At 42.2% G+C, this 24,033-nt stretch overlaps 1 long non-coding RNA gene across 1 annotated transcript in view; it reads right to left on the bottom strand.

The window, feature by feature from the left end:
• The window catches only part of LOC143515225 (uncharacterized), a 28,999-nt gene that overhangs the window by 4,395 nt on the left and 571 nt on the right, over nt 1-24,033 (bottom strand). The window contains exons 2-3 of the long non-coding RNA XR_013131063.1: nt 1,575-5,264; nt 1,431-1,481 (exon numbers count right to left, since the gene is read on the bottom strand). This is a non-coding gene — a long non-coding RNA (uncharacterized LOC143515225). The remainder of the gene's footprint in view (nt 1-1,430; nt 1,482-1,574; nt 5,265-24,033) is intronic.

The following is a 24,033-nucleotide window of genomic DNA, read 5'->3' as shown; positions in this document are numbered from 1 at the left end:
TACGGTCCCCGACCCCTCCGTTTTGGGCGCGTTAACGTCATCTGCGTCTAATCGTCTACGTCGGTGTATTTCCGTGGGTGCGGGTGCGTCTTGTGATAGTCCTCACCTGTGGCTCGTCTCGTAATCATGTGGGGCTAATGTGGTTTGTCTATTTAATTTGTGCTCACGCAGCGTCCTGTGCTCGTCGTTGTTTGAGTCACACATGTTCTATGTAAACGTGTTTTATGTGCGCTGTCTGCGCTTCGGTAAATGTAATAAACGTAACGATTTGGAAAGTGCAAAGGATTCTCTCTCGTCCATCGCCTTGCGCCCAACGTTACAAGAACATTTTAAACTTTTTGTAAACTGTAAAAACACTGGGTAAACGGTCAGTAACACAGACTAACTGTAAATAGTCACTGACACTGGATAAACTGTCCTTCTGTTTTTAGATTTCCGATTTGACTATCGTCGTTACCGGCACTGTCCGACGCCAAGTCGTTTTACAGTTAGTTAGACCGAGCACGCCTGCGTGAATTCAGTGACGAGGCAGGGGTAAAAGTTCACAAAAAAAAAAAAAAAAAAAAAAAATCGATCTTTGGACGTACGAATCGATAATCAGATCATCATATGCGAATCGATTCTGAATCGGAAAATCGATTTTTTCAACACAGGCCTAGTGTTTTACCATGACAATGATCCCAAACACACCAGTAGGCATGAAACATATTGATTTCACACCCAAGATTAACCTATTAGAGTGGCCATCCCAATCTTAGGACCTCAACCCAAGAGAAAACATGTGGGGTGACATCAAAATGCTGTTTTTGAGTCAAATCAAAGAAATTCAGAGGAACTTTGTAAATGTAGTCCAATCATCCTGGACAGGAATACCTGTTCACAGGTGCCAGAACTTGGTCAACTCCATGAAACATAGATGTGAAACAGTAGTTTCTAACCAAATATTTGTTTTGTGATTCATAGGAAAGCAAAATATGCAAGCATTTTTCAGTTTATACAGTAAATGTTGGTAAAGAAAAATGCAGACACTCCAATTTTTAACAGTGCAATATTCTCATTTCTTAATTTTCAATAAAGTAATAAGCTTGATATTACTTATATTGGACAACGTATATATTGTTTTGATTTGGAATAGATTGTGCAGTGTGCTTGTACACAGCTGTTTGTTTTTAATCAACCAATCAGCAATCATATGCCCAACTATAATTCTACAAAATCCCTGACACTGTGCAAGTGTACCCAAGAAGAACTGATGCCGATTTAAAGACAGAGAGGTCACACCAAATATTAATTGGCAAAAAAACCTATTAACTCTTAACTTAACACTTTTGAAAGCATTCTTACTTAGCAGTATTTTTCCACATCTGCTGAAAATGTTTGTGTGTAACTTTGTGTGTACACCTACTAATGTATAATAAATAAATACATACCTGGATTTTCATCCATCTTTTTCTTCCGAGTTAGCGTTTTAACCTTTGGGCCTGGCAATTGAAAAGAAAGTTGAATCCAAGTACAAGAAACCATGCAATAAGTTTCCTCCCATGACATCAAATAGAAAAGTTTGCAGTACTTACCACACTTTGTATCTGCAGTCTGGTCCGCTGTCATGTTAGGAACTTCATGTGTTAACCTGAAAGACTCTGGCAGTACTCTGAAATCCAATAATAATCCCTTGTGTGATTTACACGTGTCTTCATGGAATGTACGGGTCATCTCACAAGATGAGACAACGGATTTACTTTTTTTTTGTTGTTTCTTTATTTTAGCCCAGTTGGTCGAATTCTGTTTGTGCTTTGATTGCTTATATGGATTATGCTGTCGGTTAGCTGCAGATACATTTTTGTTTTTTGTTGATTCAGATCCACTTGTTTGTATGTCTTTTTTACATGACAGTAAGGTTCCAGTCACATCAAATGCTGCTGACAATGAGCACATTTTTCTGGCAGAGATATCGGCACCATCAATTTTTGATTCAAGTTCTACTGCACTTTCCTTGTTCTCTGACGTTCTGCTGTCTGTAAACATGTCTAATGGCACCTGGCTGTTTGTACACAAAATCTGTTCTTTAGTAATTTGACTTCTATTGTTAGAATAATCACTGCAGTCAGAGCCTACAATTATATTAATAGTTTCTGCAGGACGATGCACCTCATCTGATGGTCTCATTCTACAACGCTTTCTTTTCATACAACTACCAGTTATAGTTTTGTTCGGGTGAGATCCATATAATGAAAGATGTACTATTGTTTCCTTCTTTTCATACTGTAGATTTGTAGTATCTTTGCTCTTTTCACCAACTCCATGAATGCCATTTTCTGTAGAGAGCAGAGGTGTATATTGTATATCGTGTATTAACGAACATCGTTTTCTCTTCGCATAGTCATGTGACCCACATTGTGCAAGTGAATTATCCTTACATTTTTCCATTACAGTATTTCTCATTTTAGGTACATCCTCATCACCCGAGAGACCATCAAATATCTTGGGCTCATCCATGCTGGCATACTGACGGAAAGCCGCACTACTTTTTGCAGTTCGGCTTTCATTGGTCTCCCTTACACCTTTGCATGATGCCTCAGTAGGAGGATTCAGTTCACCCTTTTCCTCACACATGCAAAGCTCACCATTTTCATATCCTAAGACTTGAAACCATTTAGAAAAACAACAGTATCTATTTACTCGCCCAGTGGTGTCGCTTCCATTCTTTCCTTCGGAGGGTTTTATTTCAGCGTCCACATGCTGTTTATGCTCAGACATCACATCGGGCAATTTAACGATGACATGATCACTGCTGCCTGTAAAAAGCTCTGCAGAGATATTGTTATTTTTTACCTTCTCGTTCAACTCACCAGAAAAAATTCGTTTAGCTTTCGCCGGTGAGAGAATGTTGATTTTAACAAAAGCAAACGGGTCTGTGCAGTTGGCATTATCACAGCTTTTTGACGGAAGAGTCAGCACTGTTGCAGCTGCTTTGGCACTTATAGCTGATGGCTCCTTACTCAAGGACAATGGTGAACACCATTCATTGCTTGGACTCTCTTCTAAAGTCATGTCTTCTGGTTCACCCCCTGCTCCATCTAGTCCTGCTGTTGCTGGTCTGTTCATTACATTTTTGCAGTGATTAACAGTCATAGTTGATGAGGGCTTATCCTTGCAGTCCATCAAATGCTGCTGTTCTACAGTTTCTCTGGCAAAATATTTTCCTTTATTTTTTCTCTCGGTTTCAGTCAGTTCCACTGCTGTTGCCCTACCAATATCATGTTTGCAGATATTAACAGTCGTAAATGATGATCGATTATTCAAACACACCATCAGAGACTCTTTTTGTTTTAGTGATTCTGCATGTTTATTTGATCCTTTATTTTCACTGTGCATGCACATTGGCTCCTTAACTAATGCTTTGGCTTTTTGAACACTTGTGTGGATTTTTCCATGCTCTGTTGGAAACTTTGTACTCCGTGCCTGTGAGGAAACCACTCCACACTGTGCATTGTCTGTATTTGTTTGATCACGTACTTTCCCCTCAATTATTTTCTGCTCTTCCACTGTTACTGCACCACTAGCCACTTTTGGTTTGCTACAAAAGGTCAACGATGAATGAGAACTGTTGTCCCGGTCATTAAGCATGAAGCAGGATGAATTGTTTACAATTCTGGGTGGTGCTAGGTCAGGCTTTAAAAATTGAACATCCTCTTCTGCTTGATCCTCTTTTGACATTTCTTTAAGAATTACAGAATTTTCTGTTCCAGAGTGCAGACTTGCTTGTTTCATGATGTTGATGTAATGGTCTGATCTTACTGCATTACAGAGCTTCTGATCATCACCATTCCAATACAACTTTACAATCTCACTTGTAAGATCTACAATAGGGATATCTTTCTGACTTTGTTCCACTTGTTCCGAGTCAGTTACCAAGGTGCGCAATCTCTGAAGTGACCACTCATTTATAGGTTTAGAAGACAATTTACAAGGTGACTGAATTCTCTTTGTGGTTTCAGTGTTCTCAGAACTTTTGTTTGAAACAGTAACGTTGTTTTGTTTAAGAAAATGAGTACTGGTATGATCATCCATGTGACATGACTGTGCTGGCTCCTTTGTCTCACCATTGACACTACCAAGAAGAACAGAGCATCTTTCACTATGGTTAGGTTCACTAGCTACAACATTAGCTGTAGTCTCAGGAAGCTTTGTCAATACTGACTCCGTTTCCTGTGAAACATTTAGTCGTCCTGCATTACATTGAAATTTTAAGATACTTTCATTTGCCCTTACTGAATGTACTACATGTGGCTGATGGTCCTTCTTGTCCAGTATAGATTCATGACCCCTTTTATTTAATTTGGTCCAATTGTTTGATAATGTAACAGAAGGCACTGCCTGTTGAGCTAATGGTGTAACGACAGCAACAGCTTTCAGAGGAACATGCTTCTCATGCCGGCTCTCTTTAGGTATAAAAGCATCTTGATGAAAAGTCTCTCTGCCCATTTGACCTTCTGCCAAAACATTTTCAGCAACAAATCCAGTGTTATCCTTTGTCATTGTAACAAAAAACTGTTTTCGTTTTTTGTATGGAAGTACCACAATCCCGTTGACATTGTCCGACTGAACGTTCATGATGGTTTGCTTTTTAAAGTATTCAGAACAAACTTGAAGTGAACGACTGGGTACTGGGTTACTATTTACTACTGGAAAAGGTGATCCAAAACATCTTTGCTCTATGGGTACTCTATGCTGGATGCTGATCTTAGCTGGGGATTGTTGATGGGAAATCTCACTCCTGAAAGGTGCTTCTGGTGGTCCTTTATATGGAAAGCAATGTGTCAGTTTATGGCAAGGGTCATTATTTCCAGAGATCATTGTTGTATAATCATGGGTTGAAGTCTGTTCAGCCAGTCTTTGAATTGGTTCTATCGAGTTATCTCGCAGAATGGTCTGAGAGTTCTTTTGTTCTAAAGGCGACCTCCATTCTGAGTTCCTATTGTAATGACCCTGTACATGGCTTAAATGAGATTCACTACTATATTGAGGGTGTGTAGAAATATGATCACTAATGGTTTGCAGACTTTGTAGTGATTTGGTCCAGTAACTTCGAATGGTTATTTGGCCCTCATGTGAAACTCTTTCCTTGTCTCTCTGAATAGTCTCAAGTGGTATTCTTCGGTTATCAGAAGATGCATAATAATTTAATTCACCAAGTTCTGCCATCACTGTTTAGAATCCATAAATGGGGTTGCAGAATACCAGAAAAGCATGTTGATACCAACCTGGAAAAGAAAATTGGGTTACTCATTTGTCATTGTAACATGGGATAACTGAAGATACCTTAACTTGGAGATATAAGCAAATTTAATGAAGTAATTGGGGAGAATACAAATAAAGAAATAAAAGGAGACTACTACTTTGAACCTGTGGAATATTGAATAAAATTAATTGGGGAATAAATTGTAGCAAAAAGCACAGGAGGTTTTCTTCTAAAGGGATAAGGCTGTTGAAGTATGGCATGCGGACCTCGTGCAGGGTCAGCATAAAGGGTAATAGAAAATAATTTGCAATATAGATATGATATGAGGGACTTAGAAGATTGGCCAACAAAATTTCATGGAATGGGCAAGATCATTGGATTTTACTCTCACTGGCGAAAACACAGCAAAAACTGGAATGGATTATCTAAATGGGTGTGCCGGATCGGACTTTCAAAACAAAAAACTGGATCGGGAGTCTTGATCGGCATTTTCTCATGCCTGCCGATCCGATACAGATACGATTTTTTTTTTGCAAATATCGGCGGCCGATCCGATCCAAATATTGGATTTGGACAAGCCTAACTTCCACAGCACTGAATTCACCTTACTAAAGATCAATGATCTCATGTCTGGGGACTCATTATTAGTTATTATAAGTGCAGCCTTTGACACAGTAAGCTATTCCATTCTTCCGTCAAGGCTGCATGAACTGGGCATTGATGGCTACTCCCTGTACTGGATCTCATCCTGTCTAACTGACTGAAACCAATTTGTGATCCTCTCTGGCCATAGTACTTCTTTCACCTCCTCTGCCACTCAAAAGGTTAGCCAAGGATCAGTTCTTGGCCTCTCCTATTTATTTTATATGTTATTTCCTTTTAGAGGTGCACGATATGGACTAGAATTGCGATGTGCGATAACATTGTTGGATATCCCGATATCGATGTGGACCACGATAAATTAAGATTAAAATACAGAAATGTAGTGTCTCTCTGAACAGCAGCACGTTAATTTGTTTTGTTTTTTTACTGTGTAATGAATCCAGAATAATTCCAAATATTTTGCAGGTTTATTCAACAATAGATTCAATCTAGGTTTATACTTTCACGAGTGAGCGACTCCGCACACCTCGTTAACCTCCGCGAACGGCGGAAGCGTTTAATCTTGCCGTGTCACATTCTTTGCAGTGTTGTCCGAAACGATATGTAGGCCTAGTAGTATAAAAAAACACCCCTCAAATACAGGGGAATGAACTTTTACCTGACCAATTTTAATGTTGCTTTGTGTTTCAGGTTTGAAAAGTGCTGGAATTTAGGCTAAAGTATTTGAAAAGGCTTGAAATTGTAACTACTTCGTTTCACAACAAATATCTGTCTGACTGAACAATTCTCTTGTATTACGTTAACAAATACGAGCCTCTTGTAATTCCAAGACGAAACATAAGAGAACGTGAAGACGTTAAGATTGGGCGTTTTGAAAATAAATATCCATTAAATAATGTGATAAAAAAGCGAATTATTTCGAATCATTTAGAGTATATGTATAAATATTTAATTCAATAACCTGGCAACTCTGCCTCACTCTGCCTCTTGCCTACTTACGTCACGTGATCATAGTCTGCAGCGCGAATAGCTCCCTCTATTGCTGGACGAGGATAACGCAATTTGAGTTTGCTGTTATTCAAGGAGTTATCGTGGCTCTTTCGATGTGTTTATCGTGAAACTTCACATCGCGATAACGATAAAAATACGATTAATCGTGCAGCCCTATTTCCTTTGGATACAATATATCTCAATTTTTAACACTATGCCAATGCAAATAGATTTACAGTTCTATGTACAAAATACATTAGAAACCCACTCTTGAACTCTTGAATCTGGGTGTCATCCTTGATTCAATTCTCATTCAAGGCTCAAATCAATTCAATAGCTAGTTAAAACACATTTCTTCCACCTACTCAAACATTGCTAGGTCATCCATAAATCTGCTGCTGAAAAACCCATTCATATCTTAACCTTATCGCAACTTTCTTTTGTTCGACATTAACTCATCCTTGGCTCACAGGTTCCAGATGGTTAAAATTTCTGCTGTCCGTCATCTCATTCATACTCACTTTTGCTGTCAAAATTGCACCTATTGAATCATCACTGGCTCCCTGAAAAATATTGAATAAAAAAAAATATTCCTACTGTTGGAAAAAGAATTTGAAAGAGCATTACTTTATTAATCAACTGCTAAGCATAAAGCGTTAAAAATTAAACTGTACATCACGTTCCAAGAAAGGGCTGACAAACATATATTCTGAGAACATGAGTGACCTGTTTTGACAGAGGAAGACCTCGGCCCCAGCCTGCAAGCGCACTTGACGACGCACCTGGCTCTGGGCAAGTTTATTTTGGGCGCATGCTAGAGACGGATGTGCAGGCAGGTGAAGTGTCACAGAATGTTGATATTGGGGAGAGGTGGGCGCTGAGCCGCAACAGGTGCACTCAGCCGTTTTGCTGACAAGAATGTCGCACGAACCAGTACAGAGGAAAAGCGTGGGTGGGTGACATCTGTGCCCTCTGTACGAACCTGTTACCTGGAAAAGAACTAACAGGAAACTAAAGAAAGAGTTATAAAAGGGGAGAGTTCACCCAGCATGGGGCTTCTTGCTCACACTCTGCTATTTGGCATTCTTGGCTTTGGTAGACTTAGGCAACTAGCCCTAGTGCACTAGATACATTGTATCAATATAAATTGAATACAAAAGTACTTTTGGTGTCAAGACTTTATTTGGATCATCCAGTCAACAACCTGTCGGTCCATCGGGGCGGTGTTGGGGCCCGTCTGGGTCTACGGAAGGAGAATTTCCCCAACACTACTCCCCTATAAAGCCTTAAGTAAACTTGCTCCTTAATATCCATCCGATCTCCTTCCCAACAACTGTAGAAAAAAAACTTAAGGTGAAACGAAACGAAGGGAGGGTGTGAAAGAGGGGACATCGCCCAAGACAGGAGTTTTTTGCTCGGATGCTGCAGGGATCCACTTGGGTTAGGTAGACTTCTAGGCAACTAGCATCAGTGCACTGAAGAGTTTTTGTACCACGTACACTTTGGCTATTTTGTACTCGCTTTTATTCTATATAAATTGATCTGAAAATAACTTTTGGTGTCGAGACTTTGCTTGGGTCACTCAGTAGAAACCAATCGGTTCATCGGGGCAGTGTTGGGGCCTATATGGGTCAGGAGGAAAAATCCCAACACAACCCAGCCCACACTTTCAGGTTTTCAAGGTACACTTGAAATAAAGGTTATAAAGTGTTAAGAATATTAAGGGGTTAATTGACATATTATAGCCAGCACAATGGAGCGCCGCAGAATACAAGGAGCCACCTGCGAGATTAGACTGCAACACTGACCAGAGGCAGGCAACACACACACACACACACACAGGAGCAGATTGTGTGCAAGGTAAACACCATGAATACTGAAAAACACCAAGCTGTAGCAATTAAAATAGGAACAGTCTCTCACCACACAGGTAAAACAATATCAAATAAAGAATGAAAGAATGTCAACTGGCAGATGGGCAGGGCAATGAGCGCTTCATACGATGGGAGTGAAAAAACCGTATAACCAACTGCTTTAGTTTTAGAATTCAGATCTTGCTACCTGCTAGAGGAGCACACTACGCTGTGCTTCTCCTTGTCCACAATTCTGCAATTAATACAGTTCGAACTGCTTAACATACAGTCTCTGTCCGAAATGCCCTTTGAAGTTCTCGGCGCTGTGAATTGTGCTATATATTTTTGGATTTGATAGGATTTGTAGTTTTTAAATATTTAAATTTAACTTCGCATAGGAATGAATGGCAGAATGTTAAGAAATTCAAATGATAACTGCCAGTTATAGTGTGTACTGTGATCATTTTTTCATGACAAACCCCCTGACTAAACTGCTGTAAAATCCTTAAACATTCATAGAAGCTCCATTTACTTGAAACTTGTCCTTTTCGACACACACACACTATCTCTTCATTTGATCAAGCAATTTTAGATTTATGAGCATTTTTGGCCCTAGGCACTGAAAACTGCCCCTTTGGCTGCCATGTAAATTTCTCAAAATCAGAACTGACTTTTCCCCCAATTTGTCCATGTGTTTAACTTGTCATAAATTAGACATCTTTGTCAAACCACAATTACAGCAAAATCGTCAAGGGGTCCACTCACACAAATTCTTCAGTTGAGCAATAAGTTGAAAATGTCCTGAACTATAACCATTTGTTCGGAGGTTGCAAATTGGATTCAAGCAAGACTTCTCCGCTAAAAGCTGCAGAGTGAGTTATTTTGATCAACTCTCTCCATCTCTTGGAGAGGGGTCACATGCACATACATACATCTCCCTTATACCCACTACACACAGACACAAAGCTAAGGTAGTGGAGTTCACCTACACACAAACACACTAGGTATGGATTTTCTTTTACCGCGGTGAAAGAGCAACGTATCACCGCGGTGACGTGGTGCGAATCGAGGGCTTCCTCCTGCAAATACGTCGCGAGTTCAGTGTCCGCACCGGGCTAAAAGCTGCATATGTCTACTAAACTGAATACATTTAACTGAACTGATCAGTTTCTGAAAGGTGCCTGTAGCATTCCATGTGCAATGGTGTTGTGTCGAATTCCGACTTGCCACATTAATCCGCGCATAAAGACGATACAGATAATATTGTCGATTTATGTTTCTATGCATAAATAAGAGCTAGACTTTAATTATCCATCACAGCAAACGGCATTATCTATGTCCAAAAATACAATGGCTCAAGGTGTTATTTATTTGAAATAAAATACACATTGGCTATACCAAAGTTCACCTCTGACCACGACTTCGCAGTATTACAGCAGTATTATAGCAGTATTATGTCCAAATATCTAGTTAGGACAAAAGTAGAGTGCTCAGTGAACCAAATTATAATCACTGTAACTCCCGAATATCATCTGTAGCGTCTTTATGCGTGTGCAAACGAGGGGAGTCTGAATTCGGCACAACACATGATGGTTTGAAAAAATTTCTCCAATGTGCCTACTGGTTGCATGTGCTAAATGAAAATAAGCACTTTCTTCTTTGATTTACAACTTTGTCCTACCACCTGATTAACTTTGTGCTCCACCCCTGATGGGTGAAGAAACATCTACAGAAAAGCTGCACCTCATTATAAACCGCATGGTTCAAATTGTGGGGTGAAAAAGTAGTGGCTTAAACTCTGGAAAATACGGTAATCGCACACAAAAATCCAGCACACCCCCCTTCCCCCAAACCCCATTTATTTAATGGACTGTTCCTCTCGTGTACACAGCGATCGCAATGGAAATGTTTTTTCCATGTTTTTTCGCAATGGAAACGATTCCTTTTATAGATAAATAAATAGATAAACGGCAGTAATGAGCTCAACACCGCGGTAGGCACTACATAACCGCGGTAATGCGGTTATCGTCACAGCCCTAGCACACACCATTGTACACCATCCCCCCAGACACACACACCCCTTCCTTCATGCCTTATACACCTTCATTCACAATCTTTCTCTCTCCCTCTCTCTCTCTCACACCATACGCTGACTGTACACTTTCATACACACTGCACAAACCGTCGCACACACACACACTCACACTTTCATGCCATATACAGACCTTCATTCACGCACAATTACTCAGACACATACCAAAGGTTTCCTTGAATTACACACACACACACACACACACACACACACACACACACACACACACTATGCACACACTGTACACACCTTCATTTCATGCTGTGTACACACAATCACTTACACTCTCTCTCTCTCTCTCTCTCTCTCTCACACACACACACACACACACACACACACACACACGTAGTGGAGAAAGCCAAAGTTTTTGTTTTCTTTTTCTGAGGACCCACACGGGAAAATCCCTGCAGTGTTTAATTAAGAATGCACAAAGGTTTTCTACCCAGAGGACCCAAAGTTCACAAACCCACAAAGGACAGTTCCTCATAAATTTGAGGAACCAACCTTCTGACTTCCCCATGGTTTTACCACCAACTACCACCTCTCAGAAATTCACTCATATGCAAGAATACAACATTGCATATGCGTTAGTTATAGTCTGGACACAGGCTATACATACACACACACACTTGTAAAACTAAGATGAGCCAACACGGAACAGCTGAAACAGAGGGGCCTGATGAGAGACTAGAAGGGGGCGGAGCCAGACATGACAACTACAAGCTAGAAATCACTGTGTTCTTATACATGCTATGACTACCCCGCTCTGCTGCAATTCATCATGGGTAACGTCGTGCGGAAGCCAGTATATTATTAACTAGACAGTATGTTAACTATTCTCAGCCGGACACTACGTTGCCTGCAATGCATTGCGCACACGTCAAAACCATTTCTGTCTGGTGATACATGATTTAAGCGACACCAGCGAGAACACAGGAGCTTTCTCTCATTGCATTTCAAAAGAGAAAACAGATGTCACTCAGTTTTAAATGGAAAACAAATTCCAACATTCATTTACAGTGATGTCTGCCGTTCATGACACAATGTGAACTAATTAACGTTCAAGTTCTTTATAAAAAAATGTGTTGCGTTCAGTTCAATGTTCACAAAAAAATTAGCATGTTCAATGAACGCGTTCTTTTGAACACGTTCATGCACAACACTGTGAATAGTACGCAAAAGAAGTATGCGAGAGAATTTACTTGAGTTTCTCTTTTAACAACTTCCGCCCTGCCCCGCCGCTCTTCCTTGCGCAACTCACCCCCGCCCCCTTCTCCTTTTTTCAATTGCAAACATGAGTCCCCGCTTAACGACAGGGTTAGAGACTGAAAAGTCCGTTGTTAAGTGAGACCCTAGATTTAGATACGCCAAATTGTATATATGTTAAAGAAAAAAAACTAACAATGTTCTCGTGCGTACAGCATGAGAAAGAGCGATCGCGTTGCCGAGATGGGCTGTGCTGCCTCAGCTTATTGTACACAACACTCCACTGTGCTGCCACTGCTCCTCCGCGCACCGCACGAAATTTTTTGAAAAGTCGGTCATAACTCTGGTCCGTCGTTAACCAGACCTTTATTTTCATACAATGTTTGCATATGGTCTGTGTCTTATTAGTCACTCTCTTGCCATTTATCATTTCTGACGGCTACACAAAATGCTGCCAAACAAATGATTTGAAAGTGGCGGATGCATCTTCAATAGTAATACCTGTATTTCCCGACATCATTCTGGCTGCTTGCTGAATCACAAATCTCACGAGAGATTTTTAACGCGACGAGAAATCTCGCCGAGTTACATCTTGCGAGATCTCGTCACATCCCCAATATCGTATATTAATAATATCGAGATATTATTTTTGCTTCATATTGCACAGCATTAGTTCTAACTAGGCCTGTCGCGATAATTACATTATCCCGCGATCATTTTTGCTGATGTCGATAATTGACCACTGGGTTTTTGGTTATTGTTACTACTTGGGTTGCAGCAGTAACCTGTTTCACGGTATACCACGATATTAAAATGCATGGTTATCATACCGTGTGCGTTTGCTTATTACTGGTAAAAGGCAAGCCAGCGGAGAAACTGACCCCCGCATGCGGAACTCCGCTCCGGTTCAGCTACTCAGCTCAAATTAAGATAGAATAATGAACTTGATATCCTATATTAGTGTTATTAAGAGTAATAAAAATTATGCTAATAAAATTGTATTGAGTATGGATATTCAATTAAATCCTTAACTTAAAATTCACAAATAATTTTTTTAATAAAATGTTTTATTTAAAAAACTAAACTGCTTGTCATATTTGACATTTTCATGAATGGATTTAAAATCGATACATTTTTATTTCATCTTTAATTTAATTTTCCATCTCTGCACAAAATTCTTTAATTGTATTTAACTTTTTACCTTTTTTCTCTCAGAGAGAGCAGGGAAAGACAAGTGGGTGGAGCAAGCTGTGGGTGTGTGTAAAAATGGCGTCTGCTTTCACTTTCTCTTGGAAGATGCCGAGGAACAGCATCACCTACCCAATCGCAAGCTGGCGACAGTCACCCACCAGGTGGGGTTCACATCAGAAAATGATTGAAAGGGTGTTGGAGCAGAACAAAGCAATCTCTCAGGTACTTAGTGCAGACAAGAAGACCAGGCACTTGGTTCCCTCGTGGCAAGATGTGGATTTGAGAGTCGATGCAAGAGGCCTCGAGTGCACTAGCAGAATTCACTGACTCACGCTCTGGTGAATTTTACGTGAGTGTGTTCTACCTCAAGCCGATGCTGCATCTCTTCAGAACACAGATTCACAAATGCCATCATGGTGACTGTCATGGCATACCTTGATGAAAAGTATGCTGACCAGAAAACTGATGACCTGCTTGATGTGGCAACCATGCTTCAAAGTTCAATGCATCAAACCAAAAAAGCATTGTGGCATTAAAATGAGAGCAGTGTCTGAGATGTTGAAGGACAACCAAGACCTGTTGACTTCAGTCCAAACAGAGGAAGCAACAGACGAAGGAGGAGCTGCTGCAGTACTGCCTAGCCAGAAGAAACAGAGAAAGTCACTGGGCAGTTTCTTTAAGAAATCTTACTAGAGGTGTGTCAAAAAAAAAAAAAAAAAAAAAAAAAAAAAAAAAAAAAAAAAATCGATTCATATATCAAAAATCGATTCTCATTTACTACGATTCAGAATCGAATTTAAATGTCCCAAAATCGATTCTAAGTCGTGGTGAAGTCTCGCGTTACGTAATTACAAAATTACGCGAGACTTTACGCAGCAGAGTCTGGGACACACATGTGCGGAAAAGTTTCAAAACAAATGGAGGAAAGATATTCAACCTGTCCCGTCTTCATTTAAGGCAAAAATATGGGTCCATTTTGGTTTTTACCGAATGCCAGGGAAGATCGAACTTGACACAATGTAGCTCGTGTGCAAGGCTTGTGTAACGCAGTGAGCACGGGAACGTACACACCGCGTGAAATAATAGAGAAGGGTGGACCCAAGTGAAATAATATAGAGAAGGGTGGACCCAAGTGCTGGCTCGCAAGAGCAAGACGTTTGATACTTGTCAAATGTATTAGTGACCCAGAACGAACAAACAAAACAACGCGGAAGACTCAACGCGCAAAAGAATAGAAACAAAAACCATGAGGGCACAGAGTAAATAGAAACAAAAAAATAATGCGGAAAATACAATGCGTGGAAAATAACACTCAACCGTAGAGAGACGGAAGAAAGAAGCAAAATAAAAGTAACTAAAAAACAGCGCGGATAAATGCAACGCGAAAACAAAACCAAGGACGCCAGCAGAAGTAACTGGAAAAAAACGCCGCAGCAAAATAAAACCCTTCCCAAAAATAAAGGCAAAACAGATAGGAAGAAATACAGGATTGGGAAAACTTGAGATGAGTCAGGAAGCGACGCAGGAGATAGATACTCGAATAAGAAAACATAAAGGTGGCGAGACGCCATTAAACGAGAAGCAACCACAGAGAAAGCAGGGACCTGGCTGTGTACGGTTATACCGGTTTAGTCTGGGACTGACTCTGGTGCCCCTAGCAACGGCTGGGGGAACTGCATCCGAGCCAGCCCTAAGAGCTTGCAAAATGAAGCTGAAGAATTTTGGTAACAACAAAAAGCATTTTATTTTACCAAAGCACATTATTTTTGTTAATTAAAAGTGAAATACACTTTATTTTCTGTATTTGTCATTCTGTCTTGCAAAGCAGACTGTAGTAGATCATGCAGATTTTATAGACTGAAGCAGAAATTTTTATAAATAAAATCATTTTTTGAATTGAAAATCGATTTTGAATCGAATCGTGGCCCCCAAAATCGGAATCGAATTGAATCGTGAGATAGTAAACAATTCCCACCCCTAAATCTTACTCCATCAGCACAGGACTTGGTGAAAGAGAGACCATGGAAAGGGAGCTTGAGAATTACCTGCTTGCACCAGATGCAGACAGTGAAATGGACTCTTTACAGTGGTGGAAGATTCATGAGAGAAACATTCCAAGAGTAAGCCGCCTGGCAAAACACTACTTGTGCATCCCTGTAACCAGTACCCGCTCTGAGAAGGTTTTTAGTACAGGGGGTAATATTGTCACATGCCACAGGGCAGCTTAGAAACCTGAGGCAGTGGACAGGCTTGTCTTCTTTGCCCGAAACCTGTAGCAGACTTGTCTGAAATAGTGATCGACCGATATATCGGCCGGCCGGCATATCGGGCCGATTTTTGGCATTTTTAGATTATCGGCATCGGCTGATATATGAGACCAAAAGGCCGATAATTACACAATGCACACAGGCAATGCTGTGGGCAGCTCTGTCATTCTGACTGGTAGAGCACCCTCTTGCATCCATTTTGCCACTTACAGGAAGACATCAGTGAAAGCACAAGTACAGGAGTACAAGCCTTCAGCCTGCATCTGAATGCCGTCTCATTAGAGAAATTGGAAAAACTGGGAAGCTTTTGACTTGTGGGAGAGGGAGGCGAAACAGCGGGATTATGAATTGCAAACAAAAACTAAACTTGAGGTTCGACAGGAACTTCAGAATCTCCAGTCTGTTAAGTGTGTTGCAGATCCAGACCTGGACGGATGTCCCAGGCGACCCCCAACCGCCCCACCCAACCCCACCGACTCATTAGAGACGGTGGTGGAAATTTGGTAATTTCCATTTATGTCAGGCTTTCTTAGTATACATTAAACACATTAGATATAGGTGTTAGAGATCTTTTTACATATACGTGTGTTAATCATGGCACTGAAGCCATTCTCGTGATTTCAGTAGGCCTCAGATGTGTGTGCTTATGTTCTCTGGCCTCGGCTGAGGCCTAATCTGATGTTCCTCTGGTGTTCCAAAACTGACCTCGCTGGAAGATGCCTAATCTCTACTTGGAAGGGATTCGTCGACACTCAGTCTGTTGTGACATCACGAGGATGCTGAGCGTGGAGGGGACATGCGTCATACGCATCTGTCAAATCAACGTTAATTATTTCATGTATTGTCCAATCACATTTGGTTGATCACCTCATGTTCACCTCGTGGACACCGTGTGTATTGATGATTAAACATATAAAAGATGAGTTTGGAATGGGGAATTGGCTCTCTTTTGTAGACGCCTTGTGCATTTGGAACAGGGATCTCTTGGAAAGGGGTCTCTGAGCTCTCTCTGTGACAGACACCTGGCGTATTTATAACGGAGATCTCAGGGTTAATCCATGCTTTGTTAAAATAAATCATTGTACTTTATTATCTAACCCAACTGCTTCTGACTTGTTATTTGTGCTCACCATTTAAGGGTTTCAGAATTTCCAACACATTTTGGCACCCCACGACTGAGGACGGCACACCTGAGGGGGAGACTAAGCGCTTAGCTCCTGAAGGCCTTACTTCAGTCAGCCAACGACAAATTCCATTGAGCGGGACTCGCAGGTGTGTGTGCCTCCTCGGCGTCTGAGTTTTCCCAGAAACAGACGAACAGTTAAAGTAACTAAAACCCGGTGAGTACAAACTGTCAGATAAACTTAGTGCAGAGGTGGTGACTTCTCTCCTGGTGCGTGTATATACGGTGATGGTTATCGGGCAGGGTAACTAAACGATTGAGTGTTTCACCCTCGGCTGAGAGTCGAGGACCAGGGTATCAGGGAGAGTGAGAGTCAGGTTCTGTGCGAGTGTGTTGTGTGTGGGAGCGTTGGAATTTGTCTTCAGAAGCAGCAAAATGGGTGGATGTGCCAGTAGCCGTACTGACTGTGGGATCAGTGAGATACTGCGCGCACATCCTAGAGTAAGGTACATGAAAGAACGGTATGGGTCCGAAAGTTTAAAACAATTTCACATGTGGGTTACAAAGTGTGATTTCCCAGAGGGAGGGAGTTTTAACATGAACCGAATTGCAGCATTAAAACAAAGTTTGATAAAGGAACAATGTGATGGGTTTAAGGTAAACTGGGAAGCTTTTGACTTGTGGGAGAGGGAGGCGAAACGGCAGGATTATGAATTGCAAACAAAAACTAAACTTAAGGTTCGACAGGAACTTCAGAATCTTCAGTCTGTTAAGTGTGTTGCAGATCCAGACCTGGACGGATGTCCCAGGCGACCCCCAACCGCCCCGACGGCCCCACCCAACCCCACCAACGTCAAGCCCCAGAAACCATTCAGAGGAAACAAGCCTCCTCCAGCACGGCCAATCAGCTCGGTGGCTCTGCACACGAGATCGCGAGACGGGCAAGACGCAACAGCCGGACCAAGCCAAGGACAGATGGTCCGCGTCAGCGAGCTGTCCCTGCCCCCACCTCCGGAAACAACCAACAATCAGGTGATGTGCCCAATGGTGGAAGTGGCGGGTCAGGATGGGCCTATGCTTGTTATGAGACCATGGACTTTTGCAGATTTACAGGAAGTCGTAAAGCAGCTCAAGCACCCACCCTATGCCTTTCCCCTTGTGATGGATTTAACCAAAATAGCTAACTGCAAGCAGGATGACAGAGAGACTGTGCAGGAGTACCTGTGTCGGCTCACCCAGGTGCATGATGCTCACTGCGGCATGGACAAGCCCGACAGGATGGACAATGGGCCGGTCACACCCTATGAGGCTCATTTGCGGAATGCTTTCATCAATGGTCTGAAGCTGGAGATATCCGAGAAGCTGAAGGACACCTGCATCACGTGGGAGACAGCCAAGATGGAGGTGATTGCGACGGAAAAGGGTGAGTGCCTGGAAGCAAGACAAAGAACCGCGACAAACAACTTTCCATGGTTCAAGTGGTGAGGGACGATGAAAAAGGCAAAGGCGGGAAAAGGCAGAAGAGGATTAAAAAGGTGAAGAACCGCAGGAGAGATGATGACCACAACGCTTGTTACATCTGTGGGAAAGAAGGGCACTGGTCAAGGGAGTGTCCACGAAGACAGGATAAGCGGGAGAAGCAAGGTCAGCAAAGTCAAGGTGGGGACTGATGGTCGGAGGGGTCGACTGGTGATGTTCCGGAAGGGTCAGGTAAGACACAAACTCTTCCTATGCCCTGCAATGAAGAAATGCTTTTGCCTTTACACGCAAATTAATGAGGGACTGTCATCTGGGGGACATATGCTGTTTTATGAGACAAATGATGCTGCTGATTGGTTCAGCTAGACAGCGCAGGGTGAAATGTTGGTGGAGAAACGGATGTTTGTGTGTGCGCATGACTGGCGAGTGGGTGTGACTGTGTGCGGTACAGTCCATCAATGGACGTTTTTCTAAACCACTGAATTGGGTAGTCAGGGTAGGGAGAGGAAAAGAGCTGTATCTGGGCATGTTGCCAACATTCCATTGTCCAAAGATAAAGGGTGTGTGTGTGGGACTGGAGGGAGTCCCGCAGACTCTGTGGTCCAAAGGGAAAGGGTGACGTAGGCTTAATCAGGGAGTGTGAGCCGGTGTGCAGCACACCTAAGTCTGACTTCAGGCCTTGTAAACCACAGTATCCCTTGAAGCGGTCACGACCAGTCTTTGAGACATTGGTGGGGGGGGTGGGGGGTAATTGTTCCATGTGCTATTTCCAATTTTTTCCTGAGAGAAAATTTAGGAGGGCTGGTGTACCAGAGGAGTGGAGATTGATAAAAGGTCGCCAGGCGGTAAATTTAGCTGTGGTAGCGAGAGCCCCGTTGGTACCGAATCCCTATACAACTCTGTCACAAGGCCCACCTGACAGGAAGTGGTTTTCGGGTGTTGATTTGGCTAATGCCTTGTGTTTTTTTTGTACCGGCACATACAGACTCACAGGTTTTGGGTTGATTTTAAGTTTTCCAGAATTGAAATACAAACACTGCAAACATCCCTAACATTGGGCTCGCCTAACTCTGTACTTTCATTTGTCCAAACAGTAGATGAGTAGCGGTGACTGAGATCTATTCCCCAAGGCCAGACCTGAGGGAGATCTGGAGCCATTTGTGGACGGATCGGCATCACGGGACCCAGCAACAGAGTAAACCTGTGTGGGGTATGCGGTGGTTTCGCAACACAGCACTGTTGAATCTGGACCGCTGCCAGAGCACGGTTCGGCGCAGGCAGCTGGATTGGTGACTCTGGCTGAGGCATGCTGAGTGGTTCTAAGTGAAGCAGTGGCGATTCGCATGGTCAACGGATATGCCTTTGAAGTAGTGCACGACTTCGGGGCTATCTAGAAACACAGGGGGTTCTCACTTCCTCGGGGGAGTTGATCACACATTGTAAATTAATTGCTGAACTTTGTGATGCCATCCTCCTCCCGAAACAAATAGCTGTGTGTAAATATGATGCGCATACTAACAATATAGTTTTTTCTGGGTAATGAATGGGCAGGTGTGGCTGGGCAGGTGGCTGGGCAGTCATTTAAGCAGAATTTGGACATGTACACTCTGTGTGCTGATAACACCATTGTTTCCCCATCAGCTGAGATTAGCGAGCTCCAGGACACAGCAGCCGCCTCTGAGTTGTCTGCAGGGCAATGCGGGCGGGTGCGATGGAACGGGGGGGGGGGGGGGGGGGCCAATGATGAACCGTTTCTTCTTGGGAGCATGTTTCCTGTGTATGCACAATTGATAACATACAGGCATCGGGTGAGAACGACCCTCTGTACCGACAACGAATGAGTGCAATGATGCCATGTTGATTGTCCTCTGTCTTGTCACAAGTTCGCAGGGCGGTGAAAGAGGCGTTCCCTAAGGTCCACAGCACAACATGGAACGTGGATTCACGCTAGCCATTGCAAGAAGGTTCCAGTACCTGAGCAGACGAAGAGCGGTCCTGAAGCATCCCAGCTTCTGTAGGGTGAAAGGAGGGTGTTCGGGCACCTCAGCTGAGTGGGTGGAAGTGCAGATAGGAAGTGCAAAAATTGAAATGGACCTTGAAAGTGCCGTACAAGTGCTTTAATTCCACCTTGTATAGGTGTATGAACCCTGCAAACATGACTTTGTCGATCGTGCTGAAGAGTGGCGCGCGCGAAGTTACAAAAATCATTTTCGCCGCGCGGACCCTCACGCCGCTCGCGACGCGTCAAGTATAAACCAGGCTTTAGTATGGGAAAGGGCATACAAGCACTCTCCCAGACATTCTTGATAAGAAATTTGATTAATACTATAATGTAAGCAAAATATAAAGTGATTAATATAAGAAATTTGGTTAATACTTTAAGACTAGTCAAATTATATAAGGATTACAAAAAGCTATTTGATTAGAATATATGAGCTTTCATTCTTGAGTATTGTAGTTAAAATATACCTTAGTATTCCTTTACACATATAATTCTCCAACACATTAGCATCCCCACACAGCTCCCGATATCTTTTGCTGTCTGAACTAGCCAAAGCATGCCTTTCTGTCCCTGCTACCTCTGTTCCAAGTGAGATATGTTGATTTGAGCTGTGGTGGTGCTATAAATGTCTCTGCATTGTGCTCGTATTGGCCGCGGTGTACTGCATTATTTTCATACAATGTTTGCATATCCATGTCTTATCAGTCACTCTCTTGCCATTTATCATTTCCGCCGGGTACCCAAAATGCTGCCACACAAATGATTTGAAAGTGGCGGGAGCATCTTCAATAGTAATACCTGTATTTTCCGACATCATTCTGGTTGCTTGATGGATCACAAATCCCGCGAGACATATTTTTAACGTGATGAGAAATATCGCCGAGTTACATCTCGCGAGATCTCGTCACACCCCTATTACGTTCACATGTGAACGTATTGATGAGTGAGTGCAGGCTATAAATATTCATAGATGGGGTGTGTAAGGAAAAAGAAATTTAAAGGTGAATAACTTAATGTATCAAACTTAATGTTTTTCAGGGAGACTGTGGGAAAGCAGGAGTAATGAAGCCTCAGTGGCCTTGAGGAGAACAGAAGGGGCCTATTCAGAGCAGGATGTGTAGCAAGCAGTTTTTAGATAACCAGGCAGACAGGCTAGGAGAGAGGAGCAGGTGGGTCTTCATGGAGAGCAGCCAGGATTGGGGAGTTATCAAAACTTAGAGAAGAATCAAAACTTGGAGACAAGGAGTATGAAAGGGAGGACATCGCCTAGCACGAGAGGCTTTTTCGCTTGGACACTGCTGAGATCCACTTGGGTTAGGTAGATTCCTAGGCAACTAGCACCAGTGCACTGAAGAGGTTGTACCACGTATACTTTGATTATATTGTATTCAATTATATTCCATATAAATTAATCTAAAATAACTTTTGGTGTCAAGACTTTGCTTGGGCCACTCAGTCAAAACCAGTCGGTTCATCGGGGAGGTGTTGGGGCCCGTCTGGGTCCAGAGAAGAAAATCCCAACAGGTGAAGTGCAAGATTGGATACTGTTTGAGAATTATATGTGTAAAAGAATGCTAAGGTAAATTTTACCCACAATGCTCAAGATTGGAAGCTCATATATTCTAATCGAAAAGCTTATTATAATCCTTATATAATTTGACTAGCCATAAAGTATTAACCAAATTTATTATATTAAATCACTCTATATTTTGCTTACATGATATTATTAACCACTATCACCTCTAGGAAAATCCCAGTTGACAAAAAGCCATTGTGGGATTTAGGGAAAAACAGGGTGGGCTCATCATAGAAGCCTTAGACAAATAGTCTTTGTCTAACAGGCTAAGTTAGGGAAATTCCAACAGAGATGGGGGAGGGGGACACCCAGAACTATTATTTAAAGATTAGGGACAGAAGCGGACTGGTGTCAGAGCTGCACACTGGGTGACACGAATAGGCTGAGGCCGTTACTTTTGTGTAGTCAGAGACCTCTTTTATTTATTATTTCTTGTTTGTTATTAACTTTAATAAATGATTTAAAAACACAAGACTGGTGACTTTTTTTTTTGTAAATGTTCCGTATTTTGTCAATTGTGATTTTTTACACCGCAATCGAAATTTGTCCTCCGCTTTTAACCCATCTGTGCAGTTAGAACACACACACATACTAGTGATTACTAGGGGGCTGTGGATCACACGTGCCCAGAGCGGTGGGCAGTCCTAGCCCGGCGCCCGGGGAGCAGTTGGGGTTAGGTGCCTTGCTCAAGGGCACCTCAGTCATGGCCTCAAGTCTGGGAATCGAACCCACGACCCTCCGGTCACAAGACCAGTTCCCTACCAACAGGCCATGACTGCCCCAGTGATGATTTTTTGCATCAAACGAACACACTGCGCTAGGACGGGAGGAGAGAAAGCGTGACAATACTTTGGGTCCACACAGCATTGCAGTAAACTCTAAAATAAACTAGCCTAATTTATTCAATAACACACACACACACACACACACACACACACACACACACACACACACACACACACACTATATTGCCAAAAGCATTTGCCCACCGTTCCAAATTACCGGAATCATGCGTTTCAATCAATTCCATGGCCACAGGTGTACAAAATTAAGCACCAAGGCATGCATTTGTGAAAGAATGGGTCGCTTTCAGGAGTTCAGTGAATTCCAGTGTGGAACTGTGATAGGATGCCACCTGTCCAACAAATCCAGTCGTGAAATTTACTTGCTCCTAAATATTCCACAGTCGATTGTAAGCTGTACTATAAGAAAATGGAAGTGTTTGGTAACGACAACAACTCAGCCACAAAGTGGCAGGCCACAAACTGACGGAGCGGGGTCAGCGGGTGCTGAAGCGCATAGTGCGAAGAGGTCGCCAATTTTCTCCAGAATCAATCACTACAGACATCCAAACTTCATGTAGCCTTCAGATTAGTTCATGAACAGTGCGCAGAGAGCTTCATGGAGTTGGTTTTGTTGCACTTCTACTTCTCTTCATTACGTCAGCGCAGCGTGTTCATTCATGGAGAAGGAAATAATTAGAAACAGCAGACCACTTGCAGACCTACTGCAAACAAAAAAGCTCTTATTTGTGCCGAGATTTCACAAATACAACACATGTATATGCTCCACACCCCAAGAGGTAGAGATCAGAGATTTGATCATAACTGCTAAATTGCAAGCTTATATGCAGATTCTTCTCCTATCTGCCCTTTCAGTAATCTTCCATTCCAAATATGGAGTTTTTCATACTTTTATGACATCATTTGATGTATTGTTGTAATAACTTAAAACATCCTCTGTGAACTCGCACAAACTTCCTGTGTACCATCCTGTTCTCCGTTACTGAGTGCACACTACTGCTTAACCCTTGTAATGCCCCTAAACCTATGAATATACTGTTGTAGCTTAATGCACCTTATGTAGCATTCATATCTGGTTTTAATATCGAGTTTACTGCAATGCAAAATATATTGTTGCTAACACTCACGTCAGGAGAACAGATTCACAACACACGAGTGTCAGGAGAGTTCCGAGGTTTGAGAAAGACATCCACAACAACTAAGTTGAACAATCGGTTAAGTAAAACCAACCGGTCTTCAGCGACAAACAGGACGTAGGAACAGCTAGGTCAAGATAAGTTCTAAAGAAAAAGCTCACACTTGCGACAGAATGATCAGGATATCATAAGCAAAGAATCAAATTTCCATTAGTTACCGTTACAAAAATAGTAGCATATACTCTACTAGTTATTCAAATGAAACACCTAAATCTACCAGCTTTACGCTGTTTAATTTTCCACGTTAGGAGACATCCGACCATAAGTCTACAATTAAGCACAACCAACGATGTAATCATGAAGTGTTTTCTGGCACGGATTTTCGCGAAACTGTAGTACATTTTTACACGTGTTTCGTTCAGAATCGTTTCCGTGGTGTTCGCTTCGGTGTTGCCGGTCTAATAGTTGTA

Source organism: Brachyhypopomus gauderio, chromosome 5, assembly GCF_052324685.1.
Source record: "Brachyhypopomus gauderio isolate BG-103 chromosome 5, BGAUD_0.2, whole genome shotgun sequence".
In the NCBI taxonomy this organism is placed as follows: Eukaryota; Metazoa; Chordata; class Actinopteri; order Gymnotiformes; family Hypopomidae; genus Brachyhypopomus; species Brachyhypopomus gauderio.
Note: the sequence above shows the minus strand (reverse complement) of the source record. Positions and strands in the feature narration are given on the sequence as shown.